Source organism: Schistocerca nitens, chromosome 7 (genome assembly GCF_023898315.1).
Source record: "Schistocerca nitens isolate TAMUIC-IGC-003100 chromosome 7, iqSchNite1.1, whole genome shotgun sequence".
NCBI classification, from domain to species: domain Eukaryota; kingdom Metazoa; phylum Arthropoda; class Insecta; order Orthoptera; family Acrididae; genus Schistocerca; species Schistocerca nitens.
The window spans coordinates 405,024,688-405,039,549 of NC_064620.1; the positions used below are offsets into that span (position 1 = coordinate 405,024,688).

General features: G+C 43.7%; 1 protein-coding gene across 5 annotated transcripts in view; it reads right to left on the reverse strand.

Moving 5' to 3' along the window:
- LOC126194977 (ATP-binding cassette sub-family G member 1-like) overlaps positions 1-14,862 on the reverse strand; it is an 803,933-nt gene that overhangs the window by 34,433 nt on the left and 754,638 nt on the right. The window lies entirely within an intron of this gene.

The following is a 14,862-nucleotide window of genomic DNA, read 5'->3' on the forward strand; positions in this document are numbered from 1 at the left end:
ACTGGAAGGAGTTATGGATTATTAAACCTGGAAGAATAAATTTAAGTATCACTATGATGGCAACCTCTTCTTTTTTGTTTTAAATGCATGCTGGCTGATCACTAACGTAAAATGTAAAGCCACCCACGCTGTAACACTGCACATTCCCGTGACCGACTAAATACTTTTGGGATGTTCCAATTGTACAACATGTTCATGAGCATTAATGGATGTATAGTTTGCAGATATTAAATTAAACAATCAAATAGTCTCAGGCATAGGTAAAGCAGGTGGCACACTTTGGTTCATTGGTAGAATAGTAGTGATATGCAATGAGTCTACAAATGTGATTGCTTAGAAATCACTTGTGTGACTCATCCTAGAATGCTGCACAAGTTTGTGAGATCAATACCAAATGGGACTAACAAGGGATATTGAACATATACAGAGTCAGGCTGCATGAATGGTCACACACTTGTCTGTCCCACAGGAGAGTGTTACAGAGATACTGAAGAAACTGAAGTAAAAGACACTTGAAGATGGACCCAAATATATAACACTATAGGGAAAAATGATCTTCATTATCCTTTTTGAAAGCTGTCGGTGGCACAAAAAGGAGTTTAATATGTAACAATAAAATTCTTTGATCATTTGCCCAGTAACATAAAAGTCTGATAGGTAGCAAAGCACATTTTAAATCTGTCGTGAAATCATTTCTCCTGGACAATTCCTTCTATTTCATGGACTAATCTCTATTTGAAAACTGATGGCCTGCATAAAAAAGTGTAGTTGCATGCATAGGACTAAAAAACAACATGTTCATTAAAGTTATTACTAATCATGTATACGTATCATGTAAACTGACTCGTTACACATAATTTTGATAAAAGAATCATTCACATGATCTGTGGAACATGTAACTAATAAGAAACTAACTCATTATCCTGAGAAAGCCTACTTACACAATTTCTCTCCTGTCGCAATCACGAGGATGAGATAACATTAATTATAGCATGCACAGAGGCACTATCAGTTATTCTTCTGGCACTTCATTCAGTAATGGGACGAGAAACCCTAAACTGGTACAGTTTGAAGTATCCTCCCTTATGTGTTTCACAGTGGTTTATAGAGTGTGGATGTAGATCAGTGGTAGTCAACCTGGTCCCTACCACCCACTTGTGGGCATTCCAGCTTTCATAGTGAAAGGTAGACAAGTGGGGGTTAAGAATATTTGCATTCGTTTTCACAAAATTTTGAAAAAAGTATGTGGTAAGTAATTATTTGTGTCGATTTGCGCTCTGTAGATTAGTTCAGACGTTCTTTGCACAACAGTTTTTAGCATGGATAGGGACTGCAACTGCTGTGTTCAGATGCAGGCTGTGTTGGCATCCCTTCGCTCCCAGCTTCAGGCAGTGTTGGCTTCGTTCACACAGCTTGAGGCTGTTGCCAATGGGCATCACTGTGGGGGTCCGGATGGGGGTTTGTCATGGACGGCCAGCTCGTCCCACGCATCCCCCGATTGGACTAAGACTGTGGTTGCCCGGGATACTGCCCGCATTGAGGCTGATCCGTCACCTGTGGTAGATTGGGAGGTCGTCCCAAGGTGTGGCAGGGGGCGAAAGACATTCCGGAGGGCTGAACGGAAGGCCTCTCCAGTTTGTCTGACGAACCGGTTTCAGGCTCTGTCTCAGGCTGATACTGATCTTCGGCCTGACATGGCTGCTTGTCCTGTTCCAGAGGTTGCCCCTCAGTCTGCAAGATCCGGGCGGTCGCAGAGGGTGGGCTTACTGGTAGTTGGGAGCTCCAACGTCAGGAGCGTAATGGGGCCCCTTAGGGAAATGGCAGCATGAGATGGGAAGAAAACCAATGTGCACTCCGTGTGCATACCGGGGGGAGTCATTCCAGATGTGGAAAGGGTCCATGAAGGGTACAGGGTGCACCCATCTGCAGGTGGTCGCTCATGTCAGCATCAATGATGTGTGTCGCTATTGGTCGGAGGAAATCCTCTCTGGCTTCCGGCGGCTATCTGATTTGGTGAAGACTGCCAGTCTCGCTAACAGGATGAAAGCAGAGCTCACCATCTGCAGCATTGTCGACAGGACTGACTGCGGACCTTTGGTACAGAGCCGAGTGGAGGGTCTGAATCAGAGGCTGAGACGGTTCTGCGACCGTGTGGGCTGCAGATTCCTCGACTTGCGCCATAGGGTGGTGGGGTTTCGGGTTCCGCTGGATAGGTCAGGAGTCCACTACATGCAACAAGCGTCTACACGGGGGTTGTGTGGCGTGGGCTGGGCGGTTTTTTAGGTTAGATGGCCTTGGGCAAGTACAGAAAGGGCAACAGCCTCAGCGGGTGCGGGGCAAAGTCAGGACATGCGGGGACCAAGCAGCAATTGGTATTGTAATTGTCAACTGTCGAAGCTGCGTTGGTAAAGTACCGGAACTTCAAGCGCTGATAGAAAGCACCGAAGCTGAAATCGTTATAGGTACAGAAAGCTGGCTGAAGCCAGAGATAAATTCTGCCGAAATTTTTACAAAGGTACAGACGGTGTTTAGAAATGATAGATTGCATGCAACCGGTGGTGGAGTGTTCGTCGCTGTTAGTAGTAGTTTATCCTGTAGTGAAGTAGAAGTGGATAGTTCCTGTGAATTATTATGGGTGGAGGTTACACTCAACAACCGAGCTAGGTTAATAATTGGCTCCTTTTACCGACCTCCCGACTCAGCAGCATTAGTGGCAGAACAACTGAGAGAAAATTTGGAATACATTTCACATAAATTTTCTCAGCATGTTATAGTCTTAGGAGGAGATTTCAATTTACCAGATATAGACTGGGACACTCAGATGTTTAGGACGGGTGGTAGGGACAGAGCATCGAGTGACATTATACTGAGTGCACTATCCGAAAATTACCTCGAGCAATTAAACAGAGAACCGACTCGTGGAGATAACATCTTGGACCTACTGACAACAAACAGACCCGAACTTTTCGACTCTGTATGTGCAGAACCCCCCCCCCACCCCCCCCCCCCATGAACCATGGACCTTGCCATTGGTGGGGAGGCTTGCGTGCCTCAGCGATACAGATAGCCGTACCGTAGGTACAACCACAACGGAGGGGTATCTGTTGAGAGGCCAGACAAACGTGTGGTTCCTGAAGAGGGGCAGCAGCCTTTTCAGTAGTTGCAAGGGCAACAGTCTGGATGATTGACTGATCTGGCCTTGTAACAATAACCAAAACAGCCTTGCTGTGCTGGTACTGCGAATGGCTGAAAGCAAGGGGAAACTACGGCCGTAATTTTTCCCGAGGGCATGCAGCTTTACTGTATGATTAAATGATGATGGCGTCCTCTTGGGTAAAATATTCCGGAGGTAAAATAGTCCCCCATTCGGATCTCCGGGCGGGGAATACTCAAGAGAATGTCGTTATCAGGAGAAAGAAAACTGGCATTCTACGGATCGGAGCGTGGAATGTCAGATACCTTAATCGGGCAGGTAGGTTAGAAAATTTAAAAAGGGAAATGGATAGGTTAAAGTTAGATATAGTGGGAATTAGTGAAGTTCGGTGGCAGGAGGATCAAGACTTCTGGTCAGGTGACTACAGGGTTATCAACACAAAGTCAAATAGGGGTAATGCAGGAGTAGGTTTAATAATGAATAGGAAAATAGGAATGCGGGTAAGCTACTACAAACAGCATAGTGAACACATTATTGTGGCCAAGATAGATACGAAGCCCACACCTACTACAGTAGTACAAGTATATATGCCAACTAGCTCTGCAGATGACGAAGAAATTGAAGAAATGTATGATGAAATAAAAGAAATTATTCAGATAGTGAAGGGAGACGAAAATTTAATAGTCACGGGTGACTGGAATTCGAGTGTTGGAAAAGGGAGAGAAGGAAACGTAGTAGGTGAATATGGATTGGGGCTAAGAAATGAAAGAGGAAGCCGTCTGGTAGAATTTTGCACAGAGCACAACTTAATCATAGCTAACACTTGGTTTAAGAATCATGATAGAAGGTTGTATACATGGAAGAACCCTGGAGATACTAAAAGGTATCAGATAGATTATATAATGGTAAGACAGAGATTTAGGAACCAGGTTTTAAATTGTAAGACATTTCCAGGGGCAGATGTGGACTCTGACCACAATCTATTGGTTATGACCTGTAGATTAAAACTGAAGAAACTGCAAAAAGGTGGGAGTTTAAGGAGATGGGACCTGGATAAACTGAAAGAACCAGATGTTGTACAGAGTTTCAGGGAGAGCATAAGGGAACAATTGACAGGAATGGGGGAAAGAAATACAGTAGAAGAGGAATGGGTAGCTTTGAGGGGTGAAGTAGTGAAGGCAGCAGAGGATCAAATAGGTAAAAAGACGAGGGCTAGTAGAAATCCTTGGGTAACAGAAGAAATATTGAATTTAATTGATGAAAGGAGAAAATATAAAAATGCAGTAAGTGAAGCAGGCAAAAAGGAATACAAACGTCTCAAAAATGAGATCGACAGGAAGTGCAAAATGGCTAAGCAGGGATGGCTAGAGGACAAATGTAAGGATGTAGAGGCTTATCTCACTAGGGGTAAGATAGATACTGCCTACAGGAAAATTAACGAGAGCTTTGGAGAAAAGAGAACCACTTGTATGAATATCAAGAGCTCAGATGGAAACACAGTTCTAAGCAAAGAAGGGAAAGCAGAAAGGTGGAAGGAGTATATAGAGGGTCTACACAAGGGTGACGTACTTGAGGACAATATTCTGGAAATGGAAGAGAATGTAGATGAAGACGAATTGGGAGATACAATACTGCGTGAAGAGTTTGACAGAGCACTGAAAGACCTGAGTCGAAACAAGGCCCCTGGAGTAGACAACATTCCATTGGAACTACTGACGGCCTTGGGAGAGCCAGTCCTGACAAAACTCTACCATCTGGTGAGCAAGATGTATGAAACATGTGAAATACCCTCAGACTTCAAGAACAATATAATAATTCCAATCCCAAAGAAAGCAGGTTTTGACAGATGTGAAAATTACCGGACAATCAGTTTAATAAGCCACAGCTGCAAAATACTGAATTCTTTACAGACGAATGGAAAAACTAGTAGAAGCTGGCCTCGGGGAAGATCAGTTTGGATTCCGTAGAAATACTGGAACACGTGAGGCAATACTGACCTTACGACTTACCTTAGAAGAAAGATTAAGGAAAGGCAAACCTCTCCTGCGAGGAGAGCTTCTGTAAAGTTTGGAAGGTAGGAGACGAGGTACTGGCAGAAGTGAAGCTATGAGTACCGGGCGTGAGTCGTGCTTCGGTAGCTCAGTTGGTAGAGCACTTGCCCGCGAAAGGCAAAGGTCCCGAGTTCGAGTCTCGGTCGGGCACTCAGTTTTAATCTGCCAGGAAGTTTCATATCAGCGCACACTCCGCTGCAGAGTGAAAATCTCATTCTGGAGAGTGCATTTCTGTTCATGGCTGTTGAGAAATGTTGCCAGTGGTCTTGGACCCACTAAGTCTCATCATGAGTGTCGAGGCGTGGTTCCATCTGTCTGTGTACATAAATTCCCCAAAACAACCGGTATTGGTCGACAGAAAATCCACACGCGATCCATCTCGTATCATTGCATCACGAGAAGATTGGTATTTGGGGTGCCATTTCCCGGACACGCGTCATGGGGACCACATCTTTTGGCACGGCAGTGAACTCTAACGTGCATTTGGAAATTCTGGAGGAGTTTTATTGAAACTTGACAGAAGAGGAGCGCCAGAATTTACGGGCCAGTTTTACGTGCCGCATCTGTACATACTGTAGGAGTTTTATTCTTTAGAACCGAGGGTTTACTGGTAGTTACTGAAAAAGAAGTCAACATAAGGCCGATCAAAAGAAATGGCAGCTGATTTACATTCAGAACCGTTTCCTCGGATTCTCACTGAGAAGTCTCTGCTTTGTTTTTATTAAATTCTGTCATTAGTGTCTTTTTTTAGTACTGTGATTCTACTTGCGTATCGGCACTTTAAACTCGAATATCACAACAGAAATATGCAAGTTTCAGAAACGAGACAAAGGTTCAGACATAATACTTAAAACTGTGGTCACTAACTGACAGCCTAAGCATACACGACTGTTTCGAATCCGGATGTTTTGTCGGGAAAACGCGGCTAGGGGCGACGTAAAATGAACGGAGAAATCTGCGTGAACTACCGGGGGTTTGTGACGTGTATTTTCAGCACAAGGGAGGTCCGAAACCACAAAGCGACACTGAAAAGTAAGTCACTTTTCTGTGCAATGCCGCCTATTAATTATATTCCTCTACGAGTGTAAAGACTTTCTCCCTCAGTCTTGGGAAGAAAAATAACCGATGCCAGAAACGGCTTATGATGAATCGCATTCTATACGTAAATCAGCAGAGATTAATACGTCGAGGAAAAGACCGTTGCAATGCACAAAGACTCTGTTGTGTAGAAGAGTTATTAGACACTTGGCTAAGAGAATACGTGTTATTAGTTGGGAGCGTGTCCCATTACTCTTAGTCCTCTTTCTCGACACAGAACGTAAGTCTTCGTTAGTGAAACTTCCTGAGTTCCATAAAATTCCGATGTCCCTCGCGAGAACATTCAATTCGCGTATGTTGCTGGCTCCCCCAGTTTTGCTTTTCACATGTGAGACACTTTTCACAGAAATGAGTGTACATAAGATAAGTCCATTATGATAGGAAAGAGCAAGCGTACTTGAATCTCACTCCGTACAAATGGTAGGCTAGATTGAATTTTTTCTCTATTGCATACGTAGAAAAAATAATATAGACAGTAACGTTTGTTGTTTAAGAGACTTTTTCTGAGATAAACAATGCATTGGAAGTGACACAGGAATAGTGCAGAAAAAGGACAAAGGAGACACATAAGGAAGGAAATAGCGCAGACGAAGAAGACACTTAAGAATGAGGGAATGAATGGTGTACTTGCGTTCTGTTGGGGAGAAAGGGAGGTGGGATGAATGGGGAATGGGAGGGGGACTGGGAGGGAGAGGGAGGGGCATCTTGAAGAGGCAGAACAAGGAAAAAGAAAGAAACATAACTTCTGGTTTGAAATTATGTCGAATAGTAACTAGGAGTACATACGGAGGACTGACGAAACAGAAGGAAAGAGGACGCAAGAGTTCAGGACTGAAGGTACAGCATGTACGGAAAATTTGTTTATGAAATATCACTTTGAGCGGAGATAAGGACGAAGTTCTATTGGCTTTAAAAACATACAGTTCACCATGGAGGTTCGAAACGACCTATGCCTCCTTGTTTTCTTCCCGATTCTTTAGTTCCTTGTAATAGCGGCGACAGCTAGGGACACAGAGATGACCACAACCCGGTACAAACGGATTTGTATTTTCAAACATACTGCAATCCCCATCCATTGACAGAACGCCGTACCCAGTAGTTGGAAGAAAGCACTAGTCACACCCGCCTACAAGATGGATAGCGAAAGTAGTCACAAAACTACCATCCAATTTCCTTGATATCCACTTGTTGTCGAATCTTAGAACATATTCTGAGCTTGAACATAATATGGTATCTCGAGCAGTATGACCTCTTCCATACCAACCAGCACAGATTCTGTTGACATTGATCATATGAAACAAAACTCGCAGTTTTCTCACATGACATCCTGAAAGCCGTGGATCAAGGTAGTCAAATAAATGCAGTGTTTCTCAATTTCCGAAAAGCATCTCCGTGGGAACCACATTTACGGTTATTGTCAAGAGTATGAACGTAGCGTATCAAGTGAAATTTATGACTACAAGGAGGATTTTTTGGTAAGGAGGACATAGCATGTAGTCTTGGATGGAGAGTCGTTGACAGATATGAAAGAAACTTCAGGTGTGCCCCACGGAATCGTGTTGGAATGCTTTCGGTATATATTGATAAGCTTGAGGACAATGTTAACAGTAAACTCAGACATTTCGAAGATGACAGTCATCTCTAACGAAGCACTGTCTGAAAAAAAGCTACACAAATATACAGTCAGATTTTGATAAGATTTAAAAAGTGGTGCGAAGTTTGGTAACTTGATTTAAATGTCCAAAAATGTAAAACTGTGCACTTCACAAAACGAAATTACAAATACCTGGGTGTAACAGTTTGTAGGGATATGAAATGGAACGATCACAGACTCAGTCAGCCTTTGGGCAATCGGACAACAAAGGAGCTTGCTTACAAATCACTCGTGCACCCCATCCTAGAATACTGCTCACGTGTGTGGGACCCATACCAAATAGACTAACAGGGGATAATAAAAATATAGAGAGAGGGTAGCACGAATTGTCACAGGTTTGTATGACCAGTGGAAGTGTGACACAGAGGTGATGAAGAATCTTAAGTGGTAGGCACCTGAAGAGAGACGCAAACTATCCTGTCTCAGCCTATTTAAAAAGTTTTAAGAATCGGTTTTAAATTGTAAGTAGGAATATATTGCAAACCTTTATGAACTGTACGGTTCGTGAGGACAAGACTGGACTAATTACAGCCTCCCAAAAAAATGATTCAAATGGCTCTGAGCACTATTGGACTTAACTGCTGGGGTCATCAGTCCTCTAGAACTTAGAACTACTTAAGCCTCACTAACCTAAGGACATCACACACATCCATGCCCGAGGCAAGATTCGAACCTGCGACCGTAGCGGTCACGCGGTTCCGGACGGTAACGCCTAGAACCGCTCGGCCACTCCGGCCGGCTACAGCCTCCCAGAGGGATGTAAACAGTAATACTTCCGACGCTCTATACGTGGCCGTAATGGTAAGGAACCGTGGAAACTAGTACAATGACAAGTACCCTCTGGCATGCGTCTCACAGAGGTTTGCAGAGTGTGGCCGTAGATGTAGATGATGGCCGGGTGTCACTTCTGCGGCTGCGATGGTCTATGTCAGCACAGACGTCTTTGTTAGGCCACGGAGAGGGTGGCAGGCTGTATAGTCAGTCTTAATGCATGTGCTAGCGACATTCTATGCGGGCAGTCCCGATATATCATATCGCCACAGCCGCTATCCGTAAAAAGTCGCGAGTCCACACCTTCAGTGTCAACTGAACTATACGAAGGTATTCGGAAATTAAGGTCCGATCCACAGTGAAAATCCGAGGCTTTGTATAGATGTGTTGGTGAGTGTCTCTTGTATGTCCGTCTATCGCGTCACGTCACTCCTTTCGGTTCTCAGCGCACAGTGAGTACGTAAAGATGCCTAGAACAATAGTGCCTCCCGCCAAGTATGGGTGTCTGTGAGGGATTCCGCCTGATTGCATGCAGCCCACACAACGTAACTGTCATGTTTTCACGACAATTCTCGGCCGCATACTGAGGACGCTCGTGCAGCATTTTCGATATGAAGTGTTTGATCATTCACCATACAGTCCGGACTTGGCTCCCTCTGATTTTCACCTCTGCTCACATGAACCGCAAGCTATGAAGACAATATTTTGTCATAGACAACAAGCTGCAGATCAGCGTAGAGAATTGGCATAAAGTATAGGCGGCTGCCTTCTATGAAGAGGATTTTGGAAAGCTGGTACAATGCTACGACAATGCCGCTCAGTCGGAGCGGCGACTATGCACTGAAGCTGCGGGAAGGTATAGCTAACAGTTGCAAGCAAATAAAACAGTTTTGATTTTCACTGTGAACTGCATTTCGCGACAGATTGGAATCAGAACGAGATGTTCTCTGTGCTTTTAATTCGTGTGTAACTAATTTAAAATTACTGAACAAGGAAGAAAAGAAAATGTTACTGAAAGGGAACCCTTTTTTCGGGAGGCATCATTTTCCTATAATCTTCTCGGAAGTTAAAACTAGAAGATAGTATGGGTTTCAGAAATTTGGCACGAAAACATCCATTCGCTCGTAGGTCGAACTTTCTTGTGTGACGAAATACAGCGCCAGCGAATGCGAGGGCTACGGTGGCGTCGTAAAGGAACTGGAGAAAACCGCGCTAAGCGTTCACGCATCTGGTCCATCGCGAATCCAGCAGCCAGCGACAGTGACAGTCCAATCTTGTGATTTATCTGTTCTGTAACCATGTTATCACTTTGTGTAACCATTGTATTAATGAGGTTGAAAATTAAATTACATATTAATACGAAACATTTGTTATGATTTTATCCCGACGTTATTAACGAAAAATCTACGGCGTGGATCCGAACTGCGCTCACAGACCTTTTCCAAGAAATTTCCCTTCCGACTTCGGTAAAATCTGATAGCGCTGTTTTCTAAGTACCTCCAGTGGACAGTGACATGTTCTGGCACTCAACTTCCAATGGACGACGATTCTTCCTGCTCGTGGAGCAATTTGGACAGTCTTCTGGTGAAGTGTGCCGTGATAGGCAAGGCAGGAGGGGAAAGTGCCCTGGCGCATTCAGCATGGCAGCGGAATGAAAGCGACCCCACAGCTAGTGGCATACTGCAGAGGCACCACGGTTGCGTGTTTGTACACACAGTTTCCAATGACATTACTGAAGAGACGCAACTTTTATCATGCCACAAAAAGTTCAGTTCGGTTGTACTTTGTGACGCAACTAGCTTTTCCCCACCACTGAATAGTATCATTCGACTTCTCACTGGTTGCTGTTTTTCGAAACACCTGCATTCTGTTGTAGCTACCGTGGAATAATTGCTGCTGTAGGTCCGATGTCAGTGTGTTTTCATTTCCTTACTGTAAAAAATGTGGAAACAATGTCTGCAGGACACTTCCGCAGCTTCTGGAAGTACAAGAAGAGCAACCCGATATTACTCTTAAGGTTAATGAAATGTGTGTGTGTGTGTGTGTGTGTGTGTGTGTGTGTGTGTGTGTGTGTGTGTGCTTGCGCACATTCATACACAGTATTTGCAAATGAAAGACGTATCTCACGATCTTAAAAGATTTTTGGATGAATAAATAAACAAACTTAATACGTACCGTAACCAAGCGAGCGAACTGTTGTAAACTTCGTAGTTTTAGATAATCAAGTACTGTACAAATTGAGAATTGCACGCGGGACACAGTCCTCGAGTGTGATGTGACTGCTGTGAAACTAAAAATCAGACGTACAGTACTCGAAATGTCTGCTAAGAGAATAAAATTCTAAAATATTATTTACGTGCCAGCTGTTGGCTGGTTTGCTACAGTAGACAGCATTTTCGCCTTCTAGTGTTATTTCTCTTATAATTGTGTTTGTTGCCCTCATTTTGTTCCTGTATGAAATCTGTTTTCGGAACCAACATTTCTGTTTCGTTTTCCTTGTGTTTAACACTTGTTGCTGCTCTAATGCAATTACGTGCGCTGTAACATAAATATCTGCCCATATGATTTCAGTCGGCACCATACTGAAAGCTGTACGTGGGATATGTTGCGTCCTGTGTGAACGGTAGCTCACGGTGCCACCACAGAATGTCACGAGCTGTGGCGTCACTTTAGTTGCGTGTATGAACCCCCGTGCAAAGTCACCTGGTCCCAACTGGAAATTCCTTAGGGGCAACAAAAAATTTATATTCAATATTTCATATACTTTCGGACAGAATTTAAGGTTTTCAAATGCTTTCATAATCTAATCATTAAGATGTATAATCTACGTTCCAGGTTTAACACAGTAAGAGAAATATTAAAATTAGAAACTTTGGTATATGTTTTGAGGAACCCTAAATCACTGCACCCAAGTACCCTGACGACATTCATCCAGTATATGAGAATGAGAGCACTTAGTGACTCCCAACTGCGGCTGCTACGGTCGCAGGCTCGAATCCTGCCTCGGGCATGGATGTGTGTGATGTCTTTAGGTTAGTTAGGTTTAAGTAGTTCTAAGTCTAGGGGACTGATGACCTCAGATGTTAAGTCCCGTAATGCTTAGAACCATTTGACTCCCAACAAACTATAAACGTAATTTCAAACCCTTACGAAGATTTTTTCACTGACGACCCTCACAAAATGACGAAAGGAAAACAGTTTACCGGTTACTACATTTTTGCCGTTCATGCAGTAAAACTTCGTCATCAGACATGACGTTTCAGTTTACTACTTCTTTACTACCACATCTTTACGCAACACATTTTACAAATAGCATCCGCATATAGCACTGAATGTATCTGCAAAATTGTCACTGTACGACACATAGTTCAGCAGATATGACGTCATAAACATTGAGATGCGTGAAAACGTGCTTTTGCTTAAAACGGAGTGCAAATTGCCCAGGCTACACTCATCAAGTGTTCGATAATGAGAGCACTTAGCGACTTCCAACAAACTATAAAAGTAATTTTACACATTTTCTCAACTTTTTCCCGTTTACATGCTTAACGTCAAATATTTAACACAGTAACTCATCTACAAAGTAATCGTAAGTTACAAGCTGTTTTGTACACCGGAGATCAATTCTTTAAGGAGTCGGGGGTGGACTTACTTGGTAGTATCTGAACCCAAAGAGCCGCTACGGTGGTTGGCCAACGTTTTGTAATGCTCGTATGCCCAGGGCGGCTCCATTACAATCTGGAACTTACTTTCACAGAAGACAGGCGGCGCTGATCAGCATCTAGTTAAGAATCCTCCGATCATCATCATATCCGAGCCACTACGGGCTAAGCTCCACGAGGTGCCCGTCATTTAACAATTAGTACCACAAGCAGCTTATCAAATGCTACGGTCGGGGAGAGGGCTCCTTTTTCAGCAGCTTAGCCTGGTTCTCAGAGCGAAGTAATTATGGGCTTTGGACAAAACAGTGTTGCAACTCTTCAGAAACTTTGATGTTCCTCTTTTATACGACGTTATAAAACTCAAAGGCTTCTTTCCAATTCCAATTTATATCTTGTATCTTCCTTTTTTCTATTGTTTATCGTGTCTTAAGGTTCCCTCGTTTTCATAATTTAGTAAGTTTGTTTTTTAATCTAAGGAAGGGAAGTCGTGTGCCCATCTGTCTGTGTGTTGTGTACCCGTTGTTCTGTGTGTTATCATGTTTTGTTTGGTATCGCATTTTCTGAGGTGGAGTTTGGGAAGTAGCCTAGCATTTCCCTACATGAGCGTGGAAAACCTCCAAAAAGCTATACACAGAATGGCTAGCAAATTAGACTGACGGTCTTCAATTCGCTGCGCGGATTCTATCCAAGTCTGGCTTACATCCGTCTCGCAAGCTATACTAGCAGGTCACCATTTCTAGTTAATATAGAACGCATCTTGTCCGCGTCGAAGGAGTAATTATTCGATACGGAGCGTTATTTCACTTGCTTTAATTCTGGTGCAGCAGACCGGCATGGTTGCAGCGACGGGAACGAGCCTGAGCGGTATTTTCTTGCAGACGTTCAGAAGTCCAAACGTTCAATAAATGAGTTGACTGGAGGAGATTATGATCGAAGAAATGGACTTGGCAAAGTTGATTGAAGTGGGAATAAACTATTTTTTTCTGTGAAAACTGGGCATCAGATTGTGAGGTGAGCTCTTGACTTTCATATGTTTGATATCTAATCTACAGGTACTGTTACTTGCTGATATTGCCAGGGAACAAAAAATTAGAGGTTGAACAGAATCGGTTTTAGTCCACTAGTCATCTTTTGGAATTCTCAGTGCGATCGGATTGCTACAGGTCTGCGCTGAGCTGTACCTAAGTCGTGTCTTTTTAACCTCGTTTTAGTAAAAAATTATACTTAGATGCGAAATTTTTACTAAACTTCCCCCGGTTTATATAAAGTCGGATTCTGCAAGATATTCATACATTAACGGGGTTGTGCTCCACGCCCATATACTGGATCAACTAAACCATCCTCTTCTTGTTACAGTCGAATAAATGGAAACTAAGTGCATTTACCAAAAGAAGTTTATCTGCGCGAAGAGTGCTCTTCTGTGTTTCACATTACTAGATCAGGACTTCAGTACACTGCTTTCGCGACATCGCTCTGTTGAAGACAGGAGAAGCGAATTGTTGGATGTAAAGCTCTGAATCTAATTTGTCTATTGCATTTGTGTGAGGATATCCGCACGCGATTTGCAGAGCGACTACTGAATGCTTCACAGCATTGCAGTGTTTTGTCCAGCTGTGAATTGTCACAGAGCGTACAATACCCAAAGACTGCCGTCGCGCGAAAAGGATGACAAGGGGGCGTAAGTGAGGAGAAAGCAGCGCGAAGGCCCCGTTTCGTCAGCAGTTACGGTTGGCAGAGAGGAAACCCGCTAGCTTTATGACACAGTGGGGACTTGGAGGAGGCAGGAAACCGTAGATTGAGGATGCTCACACAGCGTTATAGCGGTGTCCCCGACACGGATTTCCTTTGCACGCAATGTTTCCAAAAGCATGATGGTAGATCAGCCAAGCCGCTTTCTCAAGTTTCCCAAATGCCCAGCCCGGCATTTGCTTTAAGTGACAAAAGGAAGGAAACATAATCTGGATAGCAGGACGGGTATACGAACCGCAGTCCTTCCGAACGCGAGTCGCCACTGTGCCACTACTCCCGGTCTCAGTTTTCATATCAAGTTGCACTGTAGGTCTCCCAGAGACTGACGGGAACCCCATTCAAAGATCACAGGAAGATCGTGATAATACGAGTGAGAGTAATAAATACGTCGCGAACACCAGACGCACTCGTGTGTTTCTAGAAGCTGACAGCACCTGCTGGGTGGAAAAGTCTCGATACGCAGTACTATACGGTAAGCGATTAATGAACGGTCGCTAGTGCAAAATGTCAGATGTGCTACAGGAGTTGCTCGACTTTTACAACGCGTTGTTGGCCGATTTTTATAAGCCAAGAGACTGTCAGCTGAAGGTCACCGTGTAAGGCAGTCCGCATTTGGCGGGAACTGTAATTCGCGGTAGTTGTATTCAACTGAATACAGGAACTGAGGAAAGGACGAGAAAGTATCACAAGCAAGGAGTATCTTAGTTGTCCTGTGGACCTTTT